The sequence below is a fragment of the Rhincodon typus genome, chromosome 4 (genome assembly GCF_021869965.1).
Source record: "Rhincodon typus isolate 14 chromosome 4, sRhiTyp1.1, whole genome shotgun sequence".
In the NCBI taxonomy this organism is placed as follows: Eukaryota; Metazoa; Chordata; class Chondrichthyes; order Orectolobiformes; family Rhincodontidae; genus Rhincodon; species Rhincodon typus.
The window spans coordinates 32,452,167-32,477,526 of NC_063335.1; positions in this window are offsets into that span (position 1 = coordinate 32,452,167).

A 25,360-nucleotide genomic window follows, 5' to 3' on the forward strand; every position below is an offset into this window, starting at 1 on the left:
GAGATGTATCCTACCATAGAGACTGTTAGGAGCAGCATACAAGTCTCTGCTCTGTCTCCTACAAGATCCTTCTTTATTGACTAAAGATATGACTATGACATTATCATAGCCATCTTTCTCCATTGAGAGAAAACACCCATGGGGCTATGATAACTTTATTGTACAACTTCTAGAGTGACATATATAGTCTAATTATTGTCTCTTTGTTCGCATTTCATTTGAATGAAATAATTAAATAACTCCTTTAAACGTCTATCACTGCTGGTCATCTGTCCTACATTTTAATCTTCCTGCCCAGCCCACTCGGGCTAAATCTGTCCTGAAGCCTATGTAATTACCTTTGTTTAAGACCAGAATACTCGTTTCTCATCCTCAAACCGAATTGAAATTCCAGCATGTTGCGATCACTCTTCCCTAGAGGATTATTTACAAGAGATCATTAATTAATTCCACCTCATTATACAATATTAAATCCAAAATAACCTCCTCAAATGGGAGGGAATAGTGACTTGAACCCAATTGTTCTGTCTTAGAGGTAGGGATGCTGTCACCAAGCCACAAGAGCCTTTCAAATGTCATCACCTGCCATGGATTGATTGCCTGCAATGTTCCAAGATACTCCATGGATGCAGCAAACTACAAGACTCGCCCTCATGTTTATTAATGGAAACAACTGAATTTGTTCTTTCTGTACTGATTTGGTACTGATTTGATGAAAATTTTGGTAGTAACAATCGCTAAACCATTATGTACACATTGAAGAGAAATTTCTGTGTAACGATTTGATTTGACAACTTGCACATTATTTTGCCATTCTAGTCTATTAGTCAAACATATAACAGATTGCATTATTTAAAATAGATGTATCACATTTCCATTGGACTAGTGACGTCATGTCAGCTAATACCGTTACGTAATAAAATGGTAAATGAATATACAAATGCGTGGATAATCTGCCAATTTGATGCTGTGCCACTGGATTATTCAAACAGCTAGCATTTCATCATTTAATATTGTTACAGGTTACTCAAAAGTTCCTATTTATTTTCAGAAGTTCTGGATTTTGGAGTGTTAAACAGAAATAAAAAATACAACTTTAAATGGATATATTAGAAAATGATAAACTGCAGTACATTTTGAAGCTTTGATTTCTTTTAGCTATGAAGGAGTATCAGAAAGTGACAACTTTAATGGTTGGTGCCTGTAGCAAGCATGGTCATTCAATATTCACAATTAGCTGAAAGGGTAGTTGCTGTAGAATATTCGACTCATTAATAGATTAATAGATTCATTAAATGATTTCATAAAACCCTTCTTGGGACTTTTCTACTCCATCTGATTATCTTCAGAAAGCTCGGAGTTCTTAGAGGACAAAAAGCTGAAGTTATTCAATCTTATGCTTCGCTGAACACCTTTTAATTTACTTTCATGGAACAGTTCAAGGTCCCTGAGGAGATCATCGTTCAATTAACTCTAATTCAGATCCCATTAGAAAGTTATAAAATCAAGATTTAAGTGCCAGCTCTGTTCATGTTAGTTACCCTTGTCCCAGGAATAGCAATGGAAAGATGAGGTAAACTAAAGAAAATCTGTATTCATGTGCAAGCAGATAATTATAGGAAGAAAACAGAGGATGTAATACTATATATTGACAAAAAGTGTTTCTTTTCAATCTTGTAATCAAACTTAATCAGTTTTGACGTTTGTGAACAATTAAAACATCATTTACCTTCTGCTGCAAGCAAAATTGAAGAAGTTGGTAATTAAGGAAATATTTTGTGAATATCTATATTTTAAGTGAGTTTGAAAAATGAGTTAAAACCTGAAAGAACTGGGAATGTTGCAAATCAGAAACAAAACATCTAAAACATCAATCAAAAATGTCTCATGATTTCAATTCAATAATCTTGGTCCTAACCATCTTGCCAGTAACAAAGCAGAGGCCCTCACCATTGACTATGTTTAAAATTAGAGTCAGTATTGTGATCTTGAAGGATCTAGGATCACGGCAAACTTTGGATACCTCGGCAAGTAACTAGGTTCCTTCATAAGTTACATGCCCTTCTGATTAACGTGTAGATTAGTCAATTTCACACCTGCATGTCAATCACGTTTCATTTCATTCTGCCTTGTCTTCCGAGCAGCTTGTCTGTATTTCTGAGAAATTGGGCAGGTGATAGCTTGGCTACGGCTGTCTCAACTGAACTTACAAACAGGATCTCTGCTGGTGACAGCAAGCCCATATCCAAAGGTGTTTCACTTACATGTCGTACAGCAATATGAACACCTTGTTTTGAGCCCTGCATTTTGGCTTAAGTACTTCAGTGCTCTGAACCATTTGCTTGGGGAGACAGTTGGATCTGGGACAATGTGGGCAGGCTGTCACATGAATGGGGCCCTATACGGCACACTTGTCCCTAAGGGGTCTGCGTGTATATTGTGGCCCATTGTCAACTCTGATCTCTTAAGGTGAACTGAATAAATTGACTGTCCCACACATTGGGCAGAATATCCACACCTGCCCAGAGCTTTTAGAAAAGTGGGCAGGAAAACATTCAGTTTCCTGATGGCAGGTTAAGGTTTTGCCATTAAGTTTTCAAAATGTTTCAGGCAGATCAGCTGGTTGGAATCTGATTTGCATTCATTAGCGTTTTGTGAGAATTATGTTCACGGATGTAATCCTGTTAGCCAATAAGGGGACACGCATGTATTTACAAATTTGAGATGAATGATACATCCATGAGGCCAGATTACACTGCTTCCTCCCAGCTCCGACAAATATAAATTCCTTCAGTAACTTGGAGCCTTCATATCCAATTCGTTTCTTTGTGCAAACAGGATTGGGGATGACACCTGTCCAAGTTGACCAGTTCATGAGACATCTCGGATATCTGCAGTTTGGCTTGACGTTGTTGGATGCTTCATATGCTAAGGGTGAAGCCTAACTCAGCCAACAAGTCTGTGCAAGAGAAAGTCGATAAAATGTGGAGCTGGACTGGGCTGATGAAGGGTCCCAACCCAAAGTGTCGACTTTCCTGCTCCTCTGATGCTGTCTGAACTGCTGTGCTCCTCCAACTCCACATTTTATCTATTCAGACTTCCTGCATTTGCAGACTTTGCTAACTCCTAGTTGCTGTCCAAGAGAAACACTGGCTGATGCCAGCAAACCCTGATCAGGACAGAGAAATGGGTCTGAGCTCAAAAGGAGGGATAATTCAAAAGGCCATCTTTTGTGGTTGTGTCTGCCCTGGGAAAGCCTTTGGTGAAAGCTGTCAGATATGTACATCCTCCTCATTATGATGAGCAGTTAGTGAACTGACAGAATGTCAGCTACTGAGTGATGTCGCTTCTTTTATGGTTTAAGTGTGAACTTTGGCAGATGTTTGAGAGGCAGGACCATTAGTGCTACATAGGGAGCTGCATTAAAGTGACAGGCATCGATTGTACATGAGGGCATCTGCTGGAGATGCCTTGCACCCAACCTCCTGTGTGCCATTCCTCTGTAGTGGTAACTCCCCTACAATGCTGGATCACACTCACAGAAGCATAAAGCTTGAGGAGACAGAGATACTTACTCTGGCAGTTCATTCACCCCTTTTCTAGCACTGCAGGTAGGTTCTCTTCATTTCCCCCGTGTCAGCCCTGGATGCTTTTGTCAGACAGGATGGTGTCTTGTTACCATCCATAGGCAAGATAACCTCCATTCTCTCTTGGAGAATATCAAGGATACATCAAAAAAGCATGGAGCTGCCTTCTGACATTTCCAGGGAAGGGTGCAGTCCTGTTTCTGGAGACAGTTTCTAATCAACCTGTTCAGAGATGTTATTGCACACCTTGGCAGTAGGTGGGACTTGAATCAATGCTAAACTGGTCCAGAGGTACAGACACTACCACTGCACCATAAGACCCTGACCTGAATTCTCTGATAATTTTCTGAAATGCCTTCAAATGTGGATCATTAGCAGCTTCTTTCTGATATTGGCAGTGCTGGTGCTGACCAAAAGGCATCAAATCAATTTTAAGCGCATCTTTCAGCTCGATGTCAATACTGCCCACTTGTAGGTTTAGTGGAATTTCCGCATCTTCATTTTCATTTGGTAACCAGCTCATTGTCCCCAAGGCAACCGTTTTAGTATCAGGTCTCTAGCAGACGTTGCAATTGTTTGTGATCTGTTTCCACAGTGAATTGCTTATGGAACAGGCATGTGTAGTGTCACCAAATACCAGAGTGTTTCCTGCTCTACGTTGGAATAATTGGATTGCATTTTTGTTACAATCCAATTGGGAAGATTGCATCAGTAACGGAGCCCCATTTTTCAGAGTTTCAACCGTGATCTTGGGTTCACGTCGCACTACATGTAACACTAGCATACTGTTCTGTACCTGTAAAATCTTCCTTACTGTCCTGTTTTGACACCATCACCTTGATAAATTATTATGATTGCTCTATTTTAATTAGTTTGTACAGTTTTGGATTACTTATTACTTTGGTTAAACCTTCAGCATGCGACTCATACCCATCATGTTATTCTAGCAAGGTGCAGAGCTGGATGAACACAGCAGGCCAAGCAGCATCATAGGAGCAGAAAGTCTAGGCCCAAAACGTCAGCCTTCCTGCTCCTATGATGCTGCTTGGCCTGCTGTGTTCATCCAGCCCTGCACTTTGTTGTCTCAGATTCTCCAGCATCTGCAGTTCCTACTATTTCTGATGTTATTCTAGCAATTTGGTTTGTCTGCAGCACCACTTTATTTTTAATCTTTTGTATATTTATATCGTTGCCTCATTTAATTGGATTATAGGTCATCCCTTGCTTGTTATTTGGCTGTTGACACTTTACTCACACTGTCTGACACTCTTGGTCACCTGCAGAGACCTATTATTTGACACTCCACTCACACCATTTACAGGATCTTTTGATCTCTCTGCCCTTGATCTCTCTGCCTATAAATTCTGTGTCTGTGTGCTTCCCTCTCACTTCACCTGACCAAGGGGCAGTGCCCCAAAAGCTTGGGATTTCAAATAAACCTGTTCGACTATAACCTGGTGTCGTGTGACCTCTGACTTTGTCTAAAAACTCAGTTCTAGGTGCTGAGCTCTGATGCTCACTTTCATATGTAGTTGATCCGCCAGTATTTTCTATCACTTTGCAGGATCTCTCTGCTCCTTAGATCATAGACTATATGATGCAAGAGCAGAGGTAGGCCATTTGGTCCATTGAGTCTGTTCTGCCATTCATGGCTTATCTGATAAGCCTTAATTTGACTTTCCTGCTTTATCTCAATTACTCTTGATTTCCTTAATAATTAGAAATTTGTCTATCTCATCCTTGAATATACTTAATTACAGAGCCTCTACAGTTCCTCTGCATTAAGGAATCCAACAGATTTATTACCATCTGAGAGAAAAATTTCTTCCTCGTTGTCTTAAATAAGCAACGCCTTATTCTGACATGATGCCCTCTGGTCCTAGACTGTCCTCCAAGGGGAAACAACCTCTCCACATCTCCCCATCAAACCCTCTAAGAATAGAGTCACAGGGTTGTACAGAACAAAAACAGACCTTTCGGTCAAACTCGTCCATGCCGATCAGATATCCCAAATTATTCCGATCCCATTCTTATGTGTTTTAATAAGGTGTCCTCTCGTTCTCCTAAACTGTAATGAGGCCCTGTCTACACAACCTGTCCTCATATGAAAATCGCAATGTGGCACTTTCTGCAATGCTGCAGCTAAAATAGGGGACAGGCTTGCAGAGTGAAACCACGTCATAGCTTGAGTGTTGGTTTTAAATCTATTCATTCGGTGTATTATAATTGATTACATTGTTTATAAGTTAGATTTAATGGCAAAAAGTGAAATGGGATGGAGAGAACTTTCATTTCTATAATTGTTTTATCTTTATAATTGTCGATGTGACATTTAGTAATCATGACAATGAGAGATGTCTGTTGGAGAGGTGGAGAACATGTAAAGTATCATCCACCACAGAAAATTATAATTTGTCCTTATTGTTTAAATACATTTCTCTCAGACTGTAACTGACGAATATAAATATTGCAGCATCTGACAAATTTCATTTAAATTATGGAAAATTGTTTTAATTTCCCAGATGAAAAGGTCAGTTCCTTAAAAAGAAAACAAACCATTCCCCTTCTGTACGAGTGGTGTACTGAACCTTGTGAAAGTCAAAACATACTGACACCAAGTGGAGAGAACCAGATAATACGACTGCCCTGTGCCATCATCATTACCCGACCTGTGATAACATTATGGATGTTGTTTAAAACGGACGGATACAATACTCTGATGACACACTATCATCTTTTTTTTGAATTGTGCTTAGAAGAATTGAATGGAAGGGCATTGCAAACCTGCAATCAGATCAAGGTATTGGTGAACCACAAAAGAAATGTCAGATTGAGTTTTTGTTTTTGTTATGTGCGTAATTGTTGCTTTAGGTACTTTACAGAGGGTGGTGTCTCTGTACTTCACATTCTGTAGTCTGGAGTACATTTGGTCTCCTTCCTTAAGAAAGGATTTGATTGCATTAGAGGCAGTACAGAGAAGGTTCGCTCGACAGAATCCTGGGATGAAGGGGTTCTGTTGTGAGGAAAGGTTGGGCCTGTACCTATTGGAGTTTAGATAAAATGAGGCGTGATTTTTGCAAAACAAGTAAGATCCTGAGGGAACTTGACAGCATATATACTGGGAAGATGTTTTCCCTCAAAACTAAAAGCAAAAATTGCTAGATAAAATCCACAGGTCTGGCAGCATCTGTGGAGAGAGAAACAGAGTTAATGTTTCAGGTCTAGTGACCCTTCTTCAGAATGCATTCTGAAGTTTCTCCAGCAATTTCTGTTTTGGTTTCTGATTTCTACCAACTGCAGTTCCTTTATTTTTTGTTTTGGATGTTTCCCCTCATTGGGGAGTCTAGAATAATGGACCCAGTTTAAAAATGAGAGACGTCCCATTTAAGACTGAGATGAGGAGAAATCTTTTCTCTCAGAGAGCTGTTAGTCTGAGGTGTTCTCTTCCTCATAAAGCAGTGGTCGCTGGGTCGGTGAATATATTCAAGGTTGAATTTGATGGATTAAGGAGGTCTAGGGTAATGGGGGACAGCTGGGGAAGTGGAGTTGTGGTCACAATCAGATTGGCCATGATTTTACCAAATAGCAGGGGAGGTTTTAAAAACCAAATATCCTACTCTTGCTTCTAATTTTTTTGTAATTTATCAGTATTATATAGAATAGAAGCAGTATAGATGAGGGACATATTGGTCATTAATATGTTTTGGTCCTGTAATATAACAAGCTTCTATATTTTTTCTCTCTCCAGTTAGTTTATTTGACATTGATCAGTATAGATTCTATGGAATTTGATAAGAACCCAGGCTAAAAGATTGGAAAGACAACCTGCCCTTAGGTGACCATACCAAATGTGTGCCTTGTGGTTGGACTGCTGCTTAATTACATTGAAGTCTGTGTCAGATAAACTGAATGCATCATTCTGTAAGCCTTGGCACATGCTTCCTATGATGGAGTGCTCTGGTTGACTTGAACGCATTGTAGAGTTCAGGTGTCTGTGTCTCATGTTCTAGAGAGAGGACAATTAATGTACTCAGCACATCAGGCATCTGACTCATCCCTTCATGAAATGTTGACTTTCTTGCTTCAACTTTGTATATCACAGACCAATTTTGTTTTTGTAATTTCTCACTCTTTACTTGCCTTTCTGACTCCTTTACCTTCTTCTTCAAGGCGTGGTGTGTGGGGTAGGGGGCCGGGACATGGGAGAGTTTAGGCCCGAAAATTATTGAACTCAATATTGAGTCTGGAGAGCTGCAGGGTCCCCAGACGGTAAATGAAGTGCTTGAAAATGCGTTGAGCTTCGCTGGAATACTGCAGCAAGCCAGAGACAGAGATGTTGGCCAGGGAACAGGGTGATGTGTTAAAGTAGCAGACAACAGGTAGCTCTTTTTTTTGTGAGCAGAACGTAGACGTTCTGTGAAGCGGTCACCCAGTCTACGTTTCATTTCCCTAGTATTGAGGAGACCACATTGTGAGCAGCGAATGCAGTAGACTAGATTCTGAGAAGTGCAGATGAAATGTTGCTTCACCTGGAAGGTATGTTTGGGCCCTTGGATACTGGGGAGAGAGGCCATAAATGGGCAGGTGTTGCACCTTCACTGGTTATAGGAGAAGGTGCTGTGGGGCTGCAGAGGGGTTTAGGGGATGAAGGAAGTGTGGACCAGGGTGTCCCAGAGGGAATGGTCTCTGTGGAAGGCGGACAAGGGAGGCAAGAGGAGTATGTGTCTAGTTGTGGCATCTCACTGGAGGTGGGGGAAATGGCGTCTGATGATCTTCTGGATGTGGATGCTGGTGGGATGGTAGGTAAGGACAAGGGGAACCCTATCGCTGTTGCGGGAGGGAAGAGAGGGAGTGAAGGTTGAAGTGCGGGAGATGGGTCAGATCCGGTTGAGGGCCCTGTCGACAATGGCACTGGGGAATCCTCGGTTGAGGAAGAAGGTGGACATTTTGGAGGCTCCGTTGTTGAAGTTGGCCTCATCTGAACATATGTGATGGAGATAGAGGAACTGAAAGAATGGGGTGGAGTCTTTACAGGAAGCAGGGTAGGAGGATGTATAGTCCAGGTAGCTGTGGGAGTCAGTGGGTTTATAGAGGATATTAGTGGCCAGGCTATCCCCAGAAATGGAAACAGAGATGTTGAGAAAGGGAAGGGAGGAGTCAGAGATAGACCAGGTGAAAGTGAGGGCAGGGTGGAAATTGGAAGCAAAATCGATGAACTTTTCCAATTCAGGATGAGAGAGGGAAGCAGCACTGATGATATCATCGATACATCAGAGAAGGAGCTGTGGGTGGTGGCCAGAATAGGACTGGGACAAAGAAGTAAAGCGTTGGCTCAAGAGGCTTTGGTGAGCAGCGGCTCAGCAAAAAGTACAGGTAAACACAGGTAAAGTCCTTTTAACTTTCCTCTTTAGTCTTAGCGCATTTGAGATGGTAGTTAGTGCAGTGGCATGCTCCTCCTGCAGGATGTGGGAGCTCAGGAAGACTTCCATTGTCCCTGATAACCACACGTGTGGGAAGTGCATCCAGCTGCAGCTCCTGGAAGACTGTGTTAGGGACCTGGAGCTGGATACACTCAGGATCATCCGAGATGCTGAGTGCATTATAGCTAAGAGTTTTAGTGAGGTAGTCACACCGTAGGTGCAGGCAGAGAGTCGCTGGGTAACCACCAGGAAAGGCAAAGGGAGTAGGCAGAGAGTGGAGGAACCCCCTGTGGCCATTCCCCTCGAAAACAAGTATACTGTTTTAGATACTGTTGTTGGGGGGGCGGGGGGAGAGGGGGTAGGGTGGGGAAGGTGCGGGGGTGACCGTTCAGGGGAAGCAGCAGAGGCCAGGTCAGTGGCACTGTGACTGGCTCTGGGGCACAGCAGGAAAGGGTAAAGGTGAACAGGGCCTTAGTGATAGGAGACACGATAGTCAGGGGGATGCACAGGAGATTCTGTGGCTGCAGATGGGAATTCAGGATGGTGTGTTGCTTCCCGGGTGCCAGGGTCCAGGATATCTCGGAGCAGGTGCAGAACGTTCTCCAGGGGCAGGGTGAGCAGCCAGAAGTCACTGTGCACGTTGGCACAGATGACATAGGTAGGAATAGGGATGAGGCCGTGCAGATTGATTATGGAGAGCGAGGAAAAAAGTTAAAAACCAGGACCTCGACGGTGGTAATCTCCGAATGACTTCCAGTGCAATGTGCTAGTGAGGGTAAGAACAGAAGGATATGGCAGATGAATGCGTGGCTAAAGAATTGGTGCAGGGGGCAGGGATTCAGATTCCTGGATCACTGGGATCTTTTCTGGGGCTGAGGTGACCTGTTCAAGAGGGACGGGTTGCACCTGAACTGGACGGGGTCCAATATCCTGGTGAGCAGATTTGCTAGTGCTGCAAGGGACGGTTTGGATTAATTTGGTATGGGAATGGGATCCTCAAAAGCAGGGAGGAGGCAAGTGTGAGGCTGGAAGGAGATACAGTAATCGGAAATAGCAAAATGAAGAGACAGGTCAGGCTGGGACAGGCCAGGGAGTGAGGAATGCCTGTTGGATTAAATTGCATCTATTTCAATGAAAGAGGGCCGACAGGTAAGGCCGATGAACTCAGGGTGTGGATAGGTTCATTGAGCTGGGATATTATAGCCATTACAGAAACATGGTTAAGGGAGGGACAGGACTGGCTGCTAAATGTGCCAGAGTACAGATACTTTAGGCAGGACAGAGATGGAGGAAAGAGGGCAGGGGGCGTTGTATTTTTGATAAGGGGAGTATCACAGTAGTCGTCAGAGATGAAATAACTGAGGGATCATCCAGTGAGGCTTTGTGGGTGGAGCTAAGAAATAAGAAGGGGATGGTGACATTATTGATGTTGTACAACAGGCTCCCAAATAGTTAACGGGAATTAGAGGAACAAATATGCAGGGAGATTAGGGAGACTTGCAGGAGCAATAGGGTTGTCATAGTGGGGGATTTTAATTTCCCCAACATAGACTGGGACTGCCATAGTGTTAAGGGCTTAGATGGGGTGGAATTTGTTAAATGTGTTCAGGAAAGTTTCCTCAAGCAGTACATAGATGGTCCTGCACAGGAAGGGGCAAAACCCGACCTCCTGTTGGGAAATAGAAAGGACAGGCGACTGAGGTGACAGTGGGGGAGCACTTTGGGACCAGTGACCATAGTTGTATTAATTGTAAACTAGTTATGGAGAGAGACAAAACTGGTCCACAGGTTCAGGTTCTAAATTGGGGCAAGGTGAATTTTGATGGAATTAGACAAGAACTTGCAGGGGTTGATTGGAGTAGCTTGTTTGCAGGCAAAGGGACCTCTGGCAAGTGGGAAGCCTTTAAAAGTGTGATAGCTAGAGTTCAAGGTCTATATGTTCCTGTGAGGGTGAAGGGCAAGGTTGGCAGGAGTAGGGAACCCTGGGTGACAACAGATATTGAGGCTTTGACCAGAAGAAGAAAGGAGGCATGGCTCAGGTACAGGCAGCTGGGATCAAGGGAATCCCTGGAGGTACATAGGGGATACTGGAGTTTACTGAAGAAGGAAATCAGGAGGACGAAAAACTTTGCCTAAGAAGACTAGGGTGAATCCAAGGAGATTCTTTAAGTATGTTAAAGGGAAAAAAAACTAGAGAGAGAATAGGACCCCTCAAGCACCAAAGTGGACATGTATGTGTGGAACCACAGGAGATGGGCAAGGTCCTCAATGAATATTTCTTCTGTGTTTACCATGGAGAAAGACATGAAGGCTTGGGAACATGGGGAAGTTAGTGGCGATATCTTGGGGTCAGTCCATATCACGGTAGAAGAGATGCTGGAAGTATTAGAATGTACGAAAGTGGATAAACCTCCTGGTTCTGACCAGATATACCCAAGAGCCCTTAAAAAGGCTAGAGAAGAAATTGTGGGAGCCCTGGCTCATTATTTGCATCATCATTAGCCACAGGTGAAATCCCAGAAGACTGGAGGGTAGCGAATGTTGTGCCCTTATTCAAGACGGGTTGCAAAGAAAATCCTTGGAATTATGGACCAGTAAGTTTAACATTTGTGGTAGATAAGTTACTTGAGAAGATTCTGAGGGATAAGATATACATGCATTTAGAAAGACAGGGTTTGATTAGGAGTAGTCAGCATGGTTTCGTGCATGGGAGATCATACCACGCAAATTTATTAGAATTCTTTGATTAAGTGACCAGGAAGGTTGATGAGGGCAGGGCAGTAGACGTAGTCTTATATGGATTTCAGTAAGGCCTTTGATAAGGTTTTACATGGTAGCCTGCTCTGGAAGGTTAGATCGCATGGAATCCAGGGAGAGCTGGAAAATTGGATACGCTATTAGCTTGATGGTAGGAAGCAGAGGGTAATAGTGGAAGGATGCTTGTCAGACTGGAGGCCTGTGATTAGTGTGCCTCAGGGGTCAGTGCTGGGCCCATTGCTGTTTGTTATCTATATCAATGATTTGGATAAGAATGTACAAGGCATGATTAGTAAGTTTGCGGATGACACTAAAACAGGCGGTATCATGGACAGTAAGGATCATTATCAGAAATTGCAGCAAGATCTTGATCAGCTGGGGAAGTGGGCCGAGAAATGGCAAATGGAGTTTAATATAGATAAGTGCGAGGTGTTGCATTTTGGAAAGTCAAATTAATGTAGGAGTTTCATGGTGAATGTTAGGACCTTAAGGAATGTAGTGAAATGGAGGGACCTTGAAGTTCAGGTCGCAGTTCTCTGAAAGTGGAGTCACAGGCAGACAGGGCAGTGAAGAAGGTTTTTGGCACACTGGCCTTCATCAGTCAGGGCATTGAGTATAGAAGTTGGGAAGTTATGTTGCAGTTGTGCAGGATGTTGGTGAGGCCACACATAGAATATTGTGTTCAGTTTTGGTCACCTTGTATAGGAAGGATGTTATTAAACTGGAAAGAGTGCAGAAGGAATTTACAAGGATATTGCCAGGACTGGAGGGCCAAGTTTACCTAATATCTTTTCATAGGACAATCCAGGAGCAAGACTGGTGAACCTTCATTGCACTCCTTCTATGGCAATAATAACTTTCCTGACATATGGAGACCTGAAATAACGTCACAGAGCCTGGTATCCCATCACCAAGCCATCTTTTATTTACATGTGGAAAGTCCTTTACACTGATCCAGCTCTCTCAGTGTGGCAGGATGTCTGACACTCTTGTTTATATCTGTCAGCCACGTAGAAGTAGAACAAACTTGGACATTTTTCTTTCGAGCATAGGAGACTGACGGGTGGATTTTATAGAAAGATATAAGATCATGAGAGGCATGGATAGGGTGAAGGCAGTCAGTCTTTTTCCCAGGGTTGAGGAATCGAGGACTACAGGGCGTCAGTTTAAGAAGGGAAAGAATACATGGGAACCTGAAGGGCTACATTTTTACACAGAGGGTGGTACGCATATGGAATGAGCTGCCAGTGGAAGTGGTTGAGGTGGGTACATTAACAACATTTAAAAGGCATTTGGATGAATACGTGGATAGGAAAGGTTTAGAAGGAAATGGGCAAAGTGCAGGGAGATGGGGTGAGCGTGGACGGACATTTTGGTCAGCATGGACCAGTTTGGGCTGAAGGGCCTGATCTCCGTGCTGTAGGGCTGTATGACTCTTTGACTCTATGAAGGAGCAGATAACGTTTGGAAAATACAGAAATGTAATTAGCACCAAACTTGTCCAAACAGATTGAGAAATAGTTCTGGGGCTGTGTAGGCACGTGACAGAGTATGCATTGATCACAATGCAGCTCCCTGTGAGGGAAGTGGAGAGGTGCAGGAAGGGAAGGGCAAAGATAACCAGGAGCTGTTTCATCATGAAAGCTGTGAGGCAGAGACTGACGCAGATGCTGGATTGCGCGTAATATTCGATTGTTATGGTTGGTCAATTGGAAGCAGGTGTACACTTGTGGCCAGATTTGCAGATGCCAGCAGGGTTGGAATATTGTGAGGGCATGTGACCTGAAGCTATGGGAAATGTCTGCAATCATCAAAGTGGAGGAAGAGTGAGAGAGAGAGAGGGAATGGCAACCCTTCACCTATCAGGGATCCCATAGAATGTTTAACAGGCTGATGAGGTCAAATTGGCTGGTTCACATTAATGCACAGCTGATGGGTTGGTTGTAAGGAACTCTGAAAGTTTCCTTTTACTCCTTCGAAACTTATTTCCTGGAGCAACTTGTTTCCGTGCTGACCATCATAGTTTTATTTAACCCGCGTGGTCACTTTCCTTCCTGGTCCTGCTGCTCACCCAGCTGACTGCTGCTATATTCACTAAGACAGCTTACAGGCTACATCACCGCTAAGGGGGAGCTGAGCTCCTCTTCTATCAATTAGTGCATTTCCATTTAAACATAGTGTCATGAGAGTGAGGTGGATGAGAGGGAAGAATGGGGCCCGGAATTCATCTGGGAGTGGGATTTCTGATTCGACTTTATTACCCGAGCCCTTGGTTAAAAGGAATCAAGACATTTTTCAATCTCATAACAACAAAGTTTGAGATTAGTGTTAATAATTTGGTAGGACAAGATTTTATGAAATCAAATTTCCAGAGGGCTTGAAGACAAATCTCTGCAGTCCAGATTTTCAGTGCCCTGAGGCTGCCATATAAAGATACCGTGGGTGGGTAAGGACAGAATCTACAGAGGAAGTCTGTGATGCTAAGTCACATTCCTATATTATGAAACAATCTAGTTGAGGATAATACATCATAGGAACACTTCCTGCCAGTCGCACTCTAACACAGGAATAACTGTTCACCCCGGGGGATCATTTAAAAGGCCAGTTTCCGACTGCAAACCTGATATCAGAAACAGGTCACTTCTTTGTTTCTGTAGCAGATCACAAACCTGCCGAGAGACAAAGAAGAATGAATACACCTTCCACAGCTACATCATCGGGTGTAGTACACAAGTCAATAAGTCTAGGCATTATTAGAAATTCAATTTCTAATAAAGAATTATTTGCAGGCAGTGCCTTTGTCATTGTAGCTTCGGCTTGGCAATAGCAGCCACAATCTATCACAATGACTGCAGTTATTGACAGAAGAGCAGGGATAATTAGGGTATCATGCTCACAGTCTGAACTTAGAATAAGCTAAAGCATTAGAAAAGAGACTGGGCCTTGAATTTCATCGGAATTTCTACCAGTGTGTCACCTTTGCCACAAGTAGGTTGGAATCTCATTAATGCAGTAAGTAAGGTTTTATTGGACCTCTGCCAAGGTTACAGGTTATCTGAGGAAATTCATTGGTAATAATATACAGTTCTCCTGTATGACCACTGAGGTATAGTCAGGACAATGCTGTTTGCCCAGCGTGTGGGGGTGGGCAACTTTGATAGTGACTAAACTCTGTCCCCACCAGCGAGAAAGCCCACCAGAACAAGTGCCAATCAGACACAAGTGTTGGGCTCCTAGTGGGCTCCTGGTGCTATCAAATGTCACACCAGGAAAGGGGCCACCAATGATGAAGTTGCTGGCCAATCAGAAGCCTGCAGCCACCGGGAGCTGCTGAGAGTCAGGAGATCTGTAGGCTGTACAGCTATGAGGCCAGGACTGGCAGAAAGGTGAGTGATGTTTTAGGGAGGAGTCACTGAGTACAGAGTGCAAGGAGAAGGGAGGGAGTCAAGGGGGTCAGAGACAAGGACAGGGGAATAGGTTTCAGTGACCACACCTTGTCCACAACCATTCCCCGACATTGCCCACAGATTGAGGCAAATGGTAGGTCACCCGTGGGCATTCCTGCCCATGTTGGTGAGCAGGCCTAAAAGGGGAGGGTATTCTCCACCACCAACCAACCTCATTATTTGCCCTTCCCACCATCTGGCCCACAGCGAGGCCAAAAGCTGCCCTGTTAGTTTGTTTCAATCTCACTTTTATTACCGTTTGGCTGTTACAGTACCAGGTCAGAACATCAAAATATGACATCAAAATATCCCAAAATGTATTTCTTTTAAAAGAGGGTTGATATAGCCAGAAATTGCAGTGGGTGTAAATTAATGGCTATCTAAAAATAGAGACCAAGTAATGTAACACTAAAAGTGTCAAAGAAACTTCAAACAGACTGGACTGTGGTTTCTTGGGACTACAAAGTGTGACAATGCTGTTACTTTAGGAGGTTATTTTGTCCTGGATATGTTTTTTTGAAGAAAGGTTGTAAGGCAGAGGCGCATAGCTGGCTACTTAATACTGTTGCAAAACAACAAACCAGCTCGGCGAGCCAATCAATCTCAACACCCACAACCCGAGCTACAGATCTACTCCAAAACCTTAAATACTGCTTGTGTAAACAGCTTGGGAGCCCTCGGGATTTTTATTAAAAGCCTGAAAGGGTGTGGCCAGCTGTCACAGAACAGGATTTCTGAGAAGCTTTTCAGGTCTCAAAAGAGTTGGAAGCTAAAACTTCTTCAGCCAGAGAGTGGCGAATCTATGGAATTCACTGCCACAAATGGCTGTGGAGGCAGGTCGTTGAGTATGTTTAAGATGGAGATAGATAGGTTCTCGATTGTCAAGGGGATCAAGGGTTACAGGGAGAAAGCGGGAGAATGTGGTTGAGAAACTTATCAGCCATGATTGAATGGCAGAGAAGACTTAATGGGCTGAATGGCCATTTTATGTTCCTACGTTTTATGGTCTTATGAATGTCTCCTGGCTACTACTCTGTCTGAATTTTCTCTTGATGTATTTTTCCTCCTGGATCGGAGAATTGCATGTGAGAATCTGTCAAGGGGTGTGTTTATTTGATGTTACTATATTGGAAGAGTTAATTAGTAGTAGTTACTATATCTATTATTCTGGTAAGTTTCCAATAGAGTTAAGTTATTCTAAATTCCTCTATCTTTGGTTGTATTTTAACTACAGTGTTTAAATGAATTGTGTTTTGCTTAACATTGAGTGGTTTGACCAGTCGTATCACAGCTGGAACAAACACTTTACATTTGTCTTTAAAATAAAAAAAGTTAGCGTCTAGGCTACCTTCTTAAAATAATTTGACAGGGTCTGATCTGGTCCATGATAAAAGATGACTAGGTGCTGGTGATTCCGGCTCAACATTAAGCCACCCCTGTGGATTATGTCCTAAAATTCAGACACGTTTAATGTATATCCTTGGAAGAAGACACAAGGCCATGGGTTGAAAAATCAGTTTCAGCTCTGTTGGAGTGGACTAGTGGGACTGAATGCTGTTATGTGCTTGGGTTTGAGTATTAACAGTGTCTGAAAGTGATAGTTGAAGAACTATCCCCTGGTTACCCCTGTGTTATAGGTAAAGATCTCCTCCATCTCTAATGTGCTGCAAACAAATTTTAAAAATAAATAGGACAAAGGAAAATCATTCAGCCTACAAAACCAAGAATCTCACAAAAACAACTGCTCAATGGTGAATGCTACCAGTGACCTCTTCTGCAACAGCTGCACCATTCAACTATCTGTTCTTCCCAAACAGTTCCGGCACTGCTCCATCGCATGTTTTTGTTTAACTTTTGTCTTTTTAGACTCTCCTCTTATTTCGAATCTGTGTGTATGTTGCACTAGGAATTGAAGAAAGCCTGGTCAAAGTTCATTTGGGTCTGGGAGAAGAGGAGGGATCATTTTGAAATGAGCCTTGCTACAACCAGCCAAGGGGCTAGCAGAATACAGAAGGGTATCCAGCAATGTTCCCTCTAACTTTTTTTTGGTGTGCTGACCTCCAAACAACGACCTTTGAATAGAGAGGTCAGTGCATGGGCACGTCGATGAGGCCAATTGGCTTGCACAGAACCTCGGAGCAACCTCAAATTGGTGAAAAGCTGAGAGATATCACTGATGGACAGTTCATTCCTCCTCACCTCATTTAGGGTAGCCCATCTGTAACTATAATGAGCTGTGGAATTTCGCCCTAGGGTCTGGTTGTAACAGTGGCCTAGCTCCCAGAAGCATTGAACGAAACTGGAAGAATAAGCAAACTCTCAAATAATATCAAAAGAAAGCAAGTGGAGTTTTTTGAACATGCCAAATGTGCAGAAGAATTTGACTCACCACCAATTGGATTAACGACTAAAGTTCAAGAGAGTAACAGTGACTGACGCAGCTATACAACATTAAAGACTGGCTTAACCAGTACTCCAACAGTGAAGCCATCTTTGGATGCTAATTGAAAATTACTGTTGAAAGAATATGGCACTTACACCATTCACCAAGACACTTAAACAGTAACATTCCAGCATGGATTGTAATGTTCCTTTTGTGGACAATACATGGTGATTGAAGGACGCTGAAAATCTACAGTCAGTTCAAAGTTGAGACTGTTTTTTCTTTGGACAGCAGCAGGCTAAGAGGTAATTTGATTGAAGTTTTTAAAATCAGAAGAAGTCTAGGCAGAGTAGATACGGAGAAACTGTTCCTGCTCATAAGAGGATCAAAAATGAGAGGGTACAGATTTAAAGTGATTTGCAAAAGAAGTAAATGTGATGTGAGAAAATCATTTTTGTACACAGCGAATAGTTAGGATTGAGAATGCACTGCCTGGAAGAGTAGTCAAGGCAGATTCAATCAAGGCAGTTAAGGGGCCATTGGATGATTATTTAAATAGAAATAATGTGCAGAGAGTTGGTTGAGACATGATGGACCAAATGGCTTCATTCTACACCACAATGATTCTGTGAGTTCAGTCCAAGTACTAAACAGGTATGAGTGATCCAGATAGACAATCTGCTTCAGGATGCACTGCCAGGTCAGGAAGAGCCTAAGGGTGTTGGTAACTGTATATACTTCAGCACGAAACCAGTTGAAACTAAAGGAAGTTAATATCTGAATTGGGAAAGTCAAGTGTTGCATTTTAGATTCTTTAAAAAACCTATCAGTAAACACAATTTTCTGTTTGTTAAATTACAAGGAAAATTAAGTGAATAGCGTTTAGAATAATCACTTTAAATACCATTAAATCATATTAAAATATGATTTTCTAATTATTCACACTATCTCCTACGTATTATGATCTAGTCTAATTTTAAAGCATTTCAAGTCCATGCTGGCTCATCATTTTATTTCTTAATCTCGTCTTGAACTTCTCTAGGGATGGGTTATGGTTATGTTTCAAACACATGAAGAAGTGGTTAATTGATTGAAATGTGAGCAATCACTTCAGGGAAACCTGGGGCTAGTCTGGGAAATCCCGAACACAGAAGAATCATTACAGTTTCAGGAAAGATGGGAGAGCAGTTTGTGCAGAAAATATTCTCTGACAATACAGTCTTCTCTAAAATGCTTCCAAATACTCAAAATGTAGCAGAGAGGAAACTTAACAGCTCAATATTTAAAAGACGAAAAGAAATAAAACCTGTAATAGTCAGCAAAGTAATGAACAAAAGGATGAATGTCTCTTCCATTCTGTTACACTTGGGCTGGGTGCAGGCCTAGAAATTGATTTAGCACTGAGGAAACCTATAGAAGTTTGCATTTGAATCTGTGCTTCAACCTCTGTCTCAGTGCCTCTTGGTGCGTTAGATTTGCACAGTCCAATCTGGTGTACTGTTGTCTTTGGAATCCAGTTGGATTCCAGCCTTAAAGAATCTAATATGACCTGTTCCTCACAGCTTTAACAGCATGAAACAGCAAGGCTTCAACTTTAGTAGAGATTGTATTGAATGGAAGGTTCATTTTATGCTCATTAGCAATGTAATCACATATTAGGTGTACATGGGGCACCAGTCAAAACTTAGTAAACTCCTTGGTAATGCTTCCCATTCTGTTTCAAGAACAGCCTCAAGGCTCTCAATGTAAGGCAGGTTCATCTTCTTCTGATGGTGACCCCTGCCAAACCCACTTGTTCATTTTATCTTTGGGTAGGCAGTTTATTTGCCCCAGACCATTAAGAATCATCTGCACAATGTGGAGTGGAGTCATGTAATGACCTTGCCGAGTATATGTGACTGATTCCCTTCCCTGACAGACGATAGATATTTCTAAGTCATTGCTTTCCTGTTACTAAGCCACAAATTAGCCGATTTCAGAACGTACTATGGTGAGATTTGAACTCAAAACCTCTTGTCTCACAAAGATGAGATTACTGCGCTCTAACACAATCATTGTTTTCCACTTACTTTTGCATGAGTGAAACATCTTGCCACCATCTTTCAGGGCAGTTCTCGTAGTTTTGGTTAGCTTCTGAACAGCCTTTTCATTGTAGCAGAAGATCACCTTTTTCTCAGCAAACCTGGATTTCCTGCCTCAATAGCCAATGTTTTCTTCTCATCTACACCTGCAGACGTATGGGCAACCTGTTCTACTGTCCAGCAGATCATGTACTGAAGTGTTTCAGTAACGGAGTGCCCGTTCATGTGCCCAGGTAGGTAATCAGACTGGCATCTCTCTTCCCTAGTGGACTGGACAGATGTAACAAGGAGACTGCCCGCCCTGTATTATCATGTGCAAGTACTGTGGTACTCCTCACAGCACACCTACAGGGAGAAGGAAATGCTAGCACTGACCCTTGAGGAACAGAGTTACCCAAAATGACATTTATGTTGTTTTTGACATGTAGTTGAATAAAGTGCTACTGAAGCAAGTATGTTGAGTTTGCATCTTTTGATTGAATCTGACAAGTAGTCTGTTTTACTTGAATTCAATGACCAGTTAGGACCGAGGGCCTGTTGCTGTTCTCTCTGCACATGTGTTGTTGACTGTCATGTTTTTGGAAATGAATACAAAACGTCAGAATTACTTTGGTCTCAAGCGACACACAGTTAAACCCAGTTGTTGGTCTGACAGCTGTAATGGGTGTGATGACAGAGCATCTGGTAACTCAGTTCAGCAAAACAAGTTTCTATGGGACAAATTGTATGCAAGGCAGTAAGTGAGGGAACACTTTCATATGGAGTGTAATGGGAACCGTGCCATCATTTGTCATTGACATAAACAATGTTAGCATTTGTTTTCATAGAACGAGAGGAACCAAATGGTTACTTTTTATTTCAAAAATATACTTTATTCATAGAATCCCTACTGTGTGGAAGTAGGCCATTTGGCCCATTGCATCTACACAGACCCTCTGAAGACATTCCACCCAGTCTCACACTATCCCTGTATTCCTGCATTTCCCGTGGCTAATCTACCTAGCCTGCACATCCCTGAACACTGTGGGGCAGTTTAGCACTGCCAATCTACCCTAACCTGCATGCCTTTGGACTGTGGGAGGTAACTGGAGCACCCAGAGGAAACCCACGCAGATACGGGGAGAATGTGCAAACTCCACACAGACACCTGAGGTTGGAATTGAACCTCTGGGTCCCTGGCGCTGTGAGGCAGCAGTGCTAACCACTGAGCCGCTGTGCCACCCAAAATTCATTTTATATACACACACAGTCACTAAAGCAGTTGGGTTCTATACAGTCTTTGCAAATGGAGAAACAAACAGAGAAGCCAGCGATTAGTAAATGCAGGGCTGACGTGGGGTTTTCAGCTTTTACCTGCCATGTTGAGGTCAGTACTCTATTTTTAACTCTGCCTAATTCACACAGAGTGATTGTTTTAATATTGACAGCCCTGGCACTTTGCTATTGACCCTGCATTATCCTTCTAGGGGCCCTGCACTGCCATGTGTCCAATTGGGCTCTTTTCTCTCCTTGATGTCTTTTAGCGCCTCCTCCACAGCTGCAACAGGAAACCTAGGAGCTCGTTCCTCTCCTGCAAATGTGCCAAATATTTCAAAACAGGACTCACTGCTGAATTTCCAAAGGCCTGTCCCTTTAAATCCTATTGCAGAACTTGTCTTTCCACTCCACAGCAGGTGAAATTGGAATCAGAGGCATTCCCAAATCAGCAGCACACGACAAATATTTTAATTAGGATTGTCCTGGGAATAATTGTGGAGTCAGCAGCATATTTGCCAGATTTATATTTGGTTGATGTGAATTGCATTTCATCTGTCTTCTGCTGGGGATTGTACTCAAGTGGAAAATCTAGGCTCACACTTCAGACAAATGGAGACTTGACTCATGATGCAGACAGCACGGGTGATGGAACTATCATTTGGCATGAGTCACCTTCTTCAGAGAGAAAGGGTAAATCAACCTGTTTGAACTGAAAACAGGTATTGTTAGTTTGTTAATGCATCCACCCAAATATCTTATCAAAATATCTTTATGCCTTTGGTTTCTGAACATCGCTGTGAATACAGTAGATGTCTCATCATTAAATTAAACATTTTTGCATCTTACACATTGATGGGAAAATCTATGATGCATATGATTAGAATTTGGCCTAACACATTAACATTCAGTGCTTGAATCATGAATGCATTTGTTTGAAGTTAATCATATGTTAGTTATGTGGTGCTTGCCATTGATGTTAAAGTCATCAAAATGTCTTCTTTCCTAAAGAACTCAGCTGAAAATTCCCAAGACTGTGGTAACTTCACAGAACATTTGTTTATTTGTCCCTGTAGAGTAGGTTTCAGACTGAAATATTTTAACAGGTGAGTGCATGAACTATCATAACAGCTTTTGGTGTCTGCTATGCTCCAATGACGCACTCATTTCTGTTCCCATGGTTCAGCAACTGGGCTAGATTCTGTAGTAAGATTAATTATCATTTTTAACAGTCCAAAATTGGTCATTCTGAATGCTAGCTTATGAAATATTGGATGTAAAATCAGGCCCACTCTACCACAAGGGCACAATTTCTTTTTCCTAATTTTCCTCTGTAGTCTCTACTTAGGTGACAGTTTACACACAGGGATAAAGGGACAATATGCCTGTGCAATTCAGTGCTAAGGATCATTGGAATAGTAATAGGACATATTGCTGTACCCATCCCCAGGCAAGTGGGGAGTATTCCATCGCAGTCCTGACTTGTGTTTTGTAGATGCTGACATGCTAAGTCGGGGGTAAGTTCCTTGCCATAGAATTCCCAGGTTCTGTCCTGCTCTTGGAACTGCAGTATTTATAGATATTTTTAAACAACCTGTTCAGAGATGTTATGACACAGCTTTGGAGCAGATGTGACTTGAACCCAAACCTTCCGGCTCAAAGTAGGGACACTACCACAGCACCACAAGAGTCCCTGCCACATTTAAATGCCTCGTCCAGGACAGTTTCTGGTCAATGGTACCCTCACAATGATGAAAGGATTGGGTTCAGTGATTATAATTCAGTGGAAGATGAATAGCTTTTGTCTTGTTGGAGATGGTCATTGCTTGAAAGTTGCATGGCATAGATATTGCTTTGCCACTTACCAGCCCAAGCCATCATGTGGTCAAGGTCTTGTTGCATTTGGACATGGGCTGTTTCAAATATGAGGAGTCATGAATCAGACTGAACATTGAGCATTCATTAGTGAACATCTCCATTTCTCACCTTATGATGGAGGGAAGGTCATTGATGAAGTAGCTGAAGATGGTTGGGCCTTACCCTACCATGAGGAACACCTGCAGAGATGCCCTGGAGCTGAGATGACTGAGTTCCAACAACCACAACCATCTTCTTGTGCTACGTAGGATTCAGAGTTGCCTTCCGGGTTCCCCTTGGCTCCAGTTTTTCATGGTAAAATGCAGCCACAGGAACACAGAAACACAGGAACAGGTGTAGACCATTTAGCCTCTCAAGCCTTAATGTCAAAGGCAGTCACTCTCACCTCATTGATTTCAGCTCTTTTGTTCGGTATTTGAAATAAGGCTATAATGAAGTCAGGAACTGTGTGGCCCTGGCAGAATCCAAACTAAGTGTCAGTGAGCAGGTTATTACTCAGCAAGTGCTGCTTGATACCACTTTTGGTGATCCTTTCCATTACTATACTGATGATCAAAAATTGACTGATGGGGTAGTAATTGGTCTAGTTGAATTTGACCAGCTTATTTGTATCCAGACATACCTGGTCAATTTTCCATATCCTTGGACAGATAGCAATGTTGTAGCTTACTATGATGTGGAGATGCCAGTGTTGGATTGGGGTTGACAAAGTCAGAAGTCACACAACACCCGATGAAGGAGCAGTGCTCCAAAAGCTTGTGATTTCAAATAAACCTGTTGAAGTATAACCTAGTGTCGTGTAACTTCTGACTTGGTAGCTGTACCAGACAGCTTAGCTAGGGACAAAGCCAATTCTGGAGCACAATTCTTCAGTACAATTGCTAGAATGTTGTCAGGCCTCACAATGGGTCATGGCTTCAACTCTAGTCACCCAATTATCCTCCATATCCCTTAATGGCCTTACTTAACCATCTGGGAACCAAACTTTCAATAAGCAATAGGCATTAAATTAACTTCGGAACAACATTGTGAGCCGAAGGGCCCATTTGTGTGCTGTACAGTACCATGTTCGATGCTTTAATTTCTTAGTTCACTCAGTTCATATATTGAGATTATGCTCACTTGTTCTGGATTCTCCCATTAAAAGAAATAGTTTTGCTCTGTATACCCTATTGAATATTGAATTTTAGACACTGTGGGTGCGAAGAATCTGGTAATAGAGACATAGGAAGTCCAATGACTTCACACAGTGGTAGTGATCAGGGAACGCACCTTCACATGACATTTCTCACTGAACGCCCTACTAGTTCTACACACCACTCAAGGCACCAACCTGCATTCAATCACCAAGCAGCGCTGTGGACACATAAGCTAACATCCAGATAGTTCACCTTACCCTCACACATATTCCACTGCTGCTAGTTTCACACCCAGGCTCTACTGTTTCCACACGAATCCAGCTACACAGCTGTCAATGCTGCCCAAACACAATGAAACTCACTTCATGGCATTCTTCCCTCTTTCGTATAAGACAAGTGTGAGTCAATGGGAAGAAGCATTGCTGAATTGGCAAGGAACAAAGATGCTTGCACCCTGGGTGTTGTTGACTCCATATAATAGGACAGATTACCATATCACAGAGAATTTGAGGATGATAGTACGAACCTATTTTATGTCCTTTCTCACCTCCCAGATCTTACAGTCTGGCTTGGTGAGCAGATTACTGATGGAGTCAACTTTGACGTCTGAGAGGACAAAGAAACAGGACTCAATGATTTGATTTGATATTGATTTTGTTGTCAACGTTAACTCAAGTACAAAAGTACAGTAATACAGTGAAAAGTGTATAATGTCACCACACAAGGGGCCATCTTAGGTACAGAAGTACCTAAGTACAAAATCTTAAGAGCAAGATAGAAAGAAAGAGCAAAGTTAAAAGTTAAACATTGCAGGGACAGTAGTACAGTGACACCTTCTTAGTTTTAAGTAGAAAATAAAGAAAGTTGAAAGTTCAAACATTACGGGCTTTCTTAAGTGCTTAATCACGGTGGGACTGCACTTTGAGGAACTGCAACAAGACCAGAAGTCAACGCTGAGGCCCTGCCAGGCCAAGCGAGGGCCACGCCGGGCTGAGAGACCGCCATGCCATGCCAAGAGACTGCCATGCCGTGCCCAGACACTACCACACTGGGCTGAGGGACCACCAGACTGGGCCGAAAGACCGTCACACCGGGCCGAGAGACCGCCACACCGGGCCGAGAGAGCGCCACACCGGGACGAGAGACTACCACACTGGGCTAAGAGACCACCATACCGGACCGAGAGTCTACCACACCGGGCCGAGAGACCCCCCACACCAGGCCAAGAGACCGCCAAGACGGGCCGACAGACCCCCTCACTGGGCCGAGAGACCGTAACACTGGGCCAAGAGACCATAACACCAGGCCGAGAGACCGTCACACCGGGCCGAGAGACCCCCACACCGGGCCGAGAGACCACCAAGTCGTGCTGAGGGACTGCCACACCGGGCCGGGAGACCCCCACGCTGGGCTGA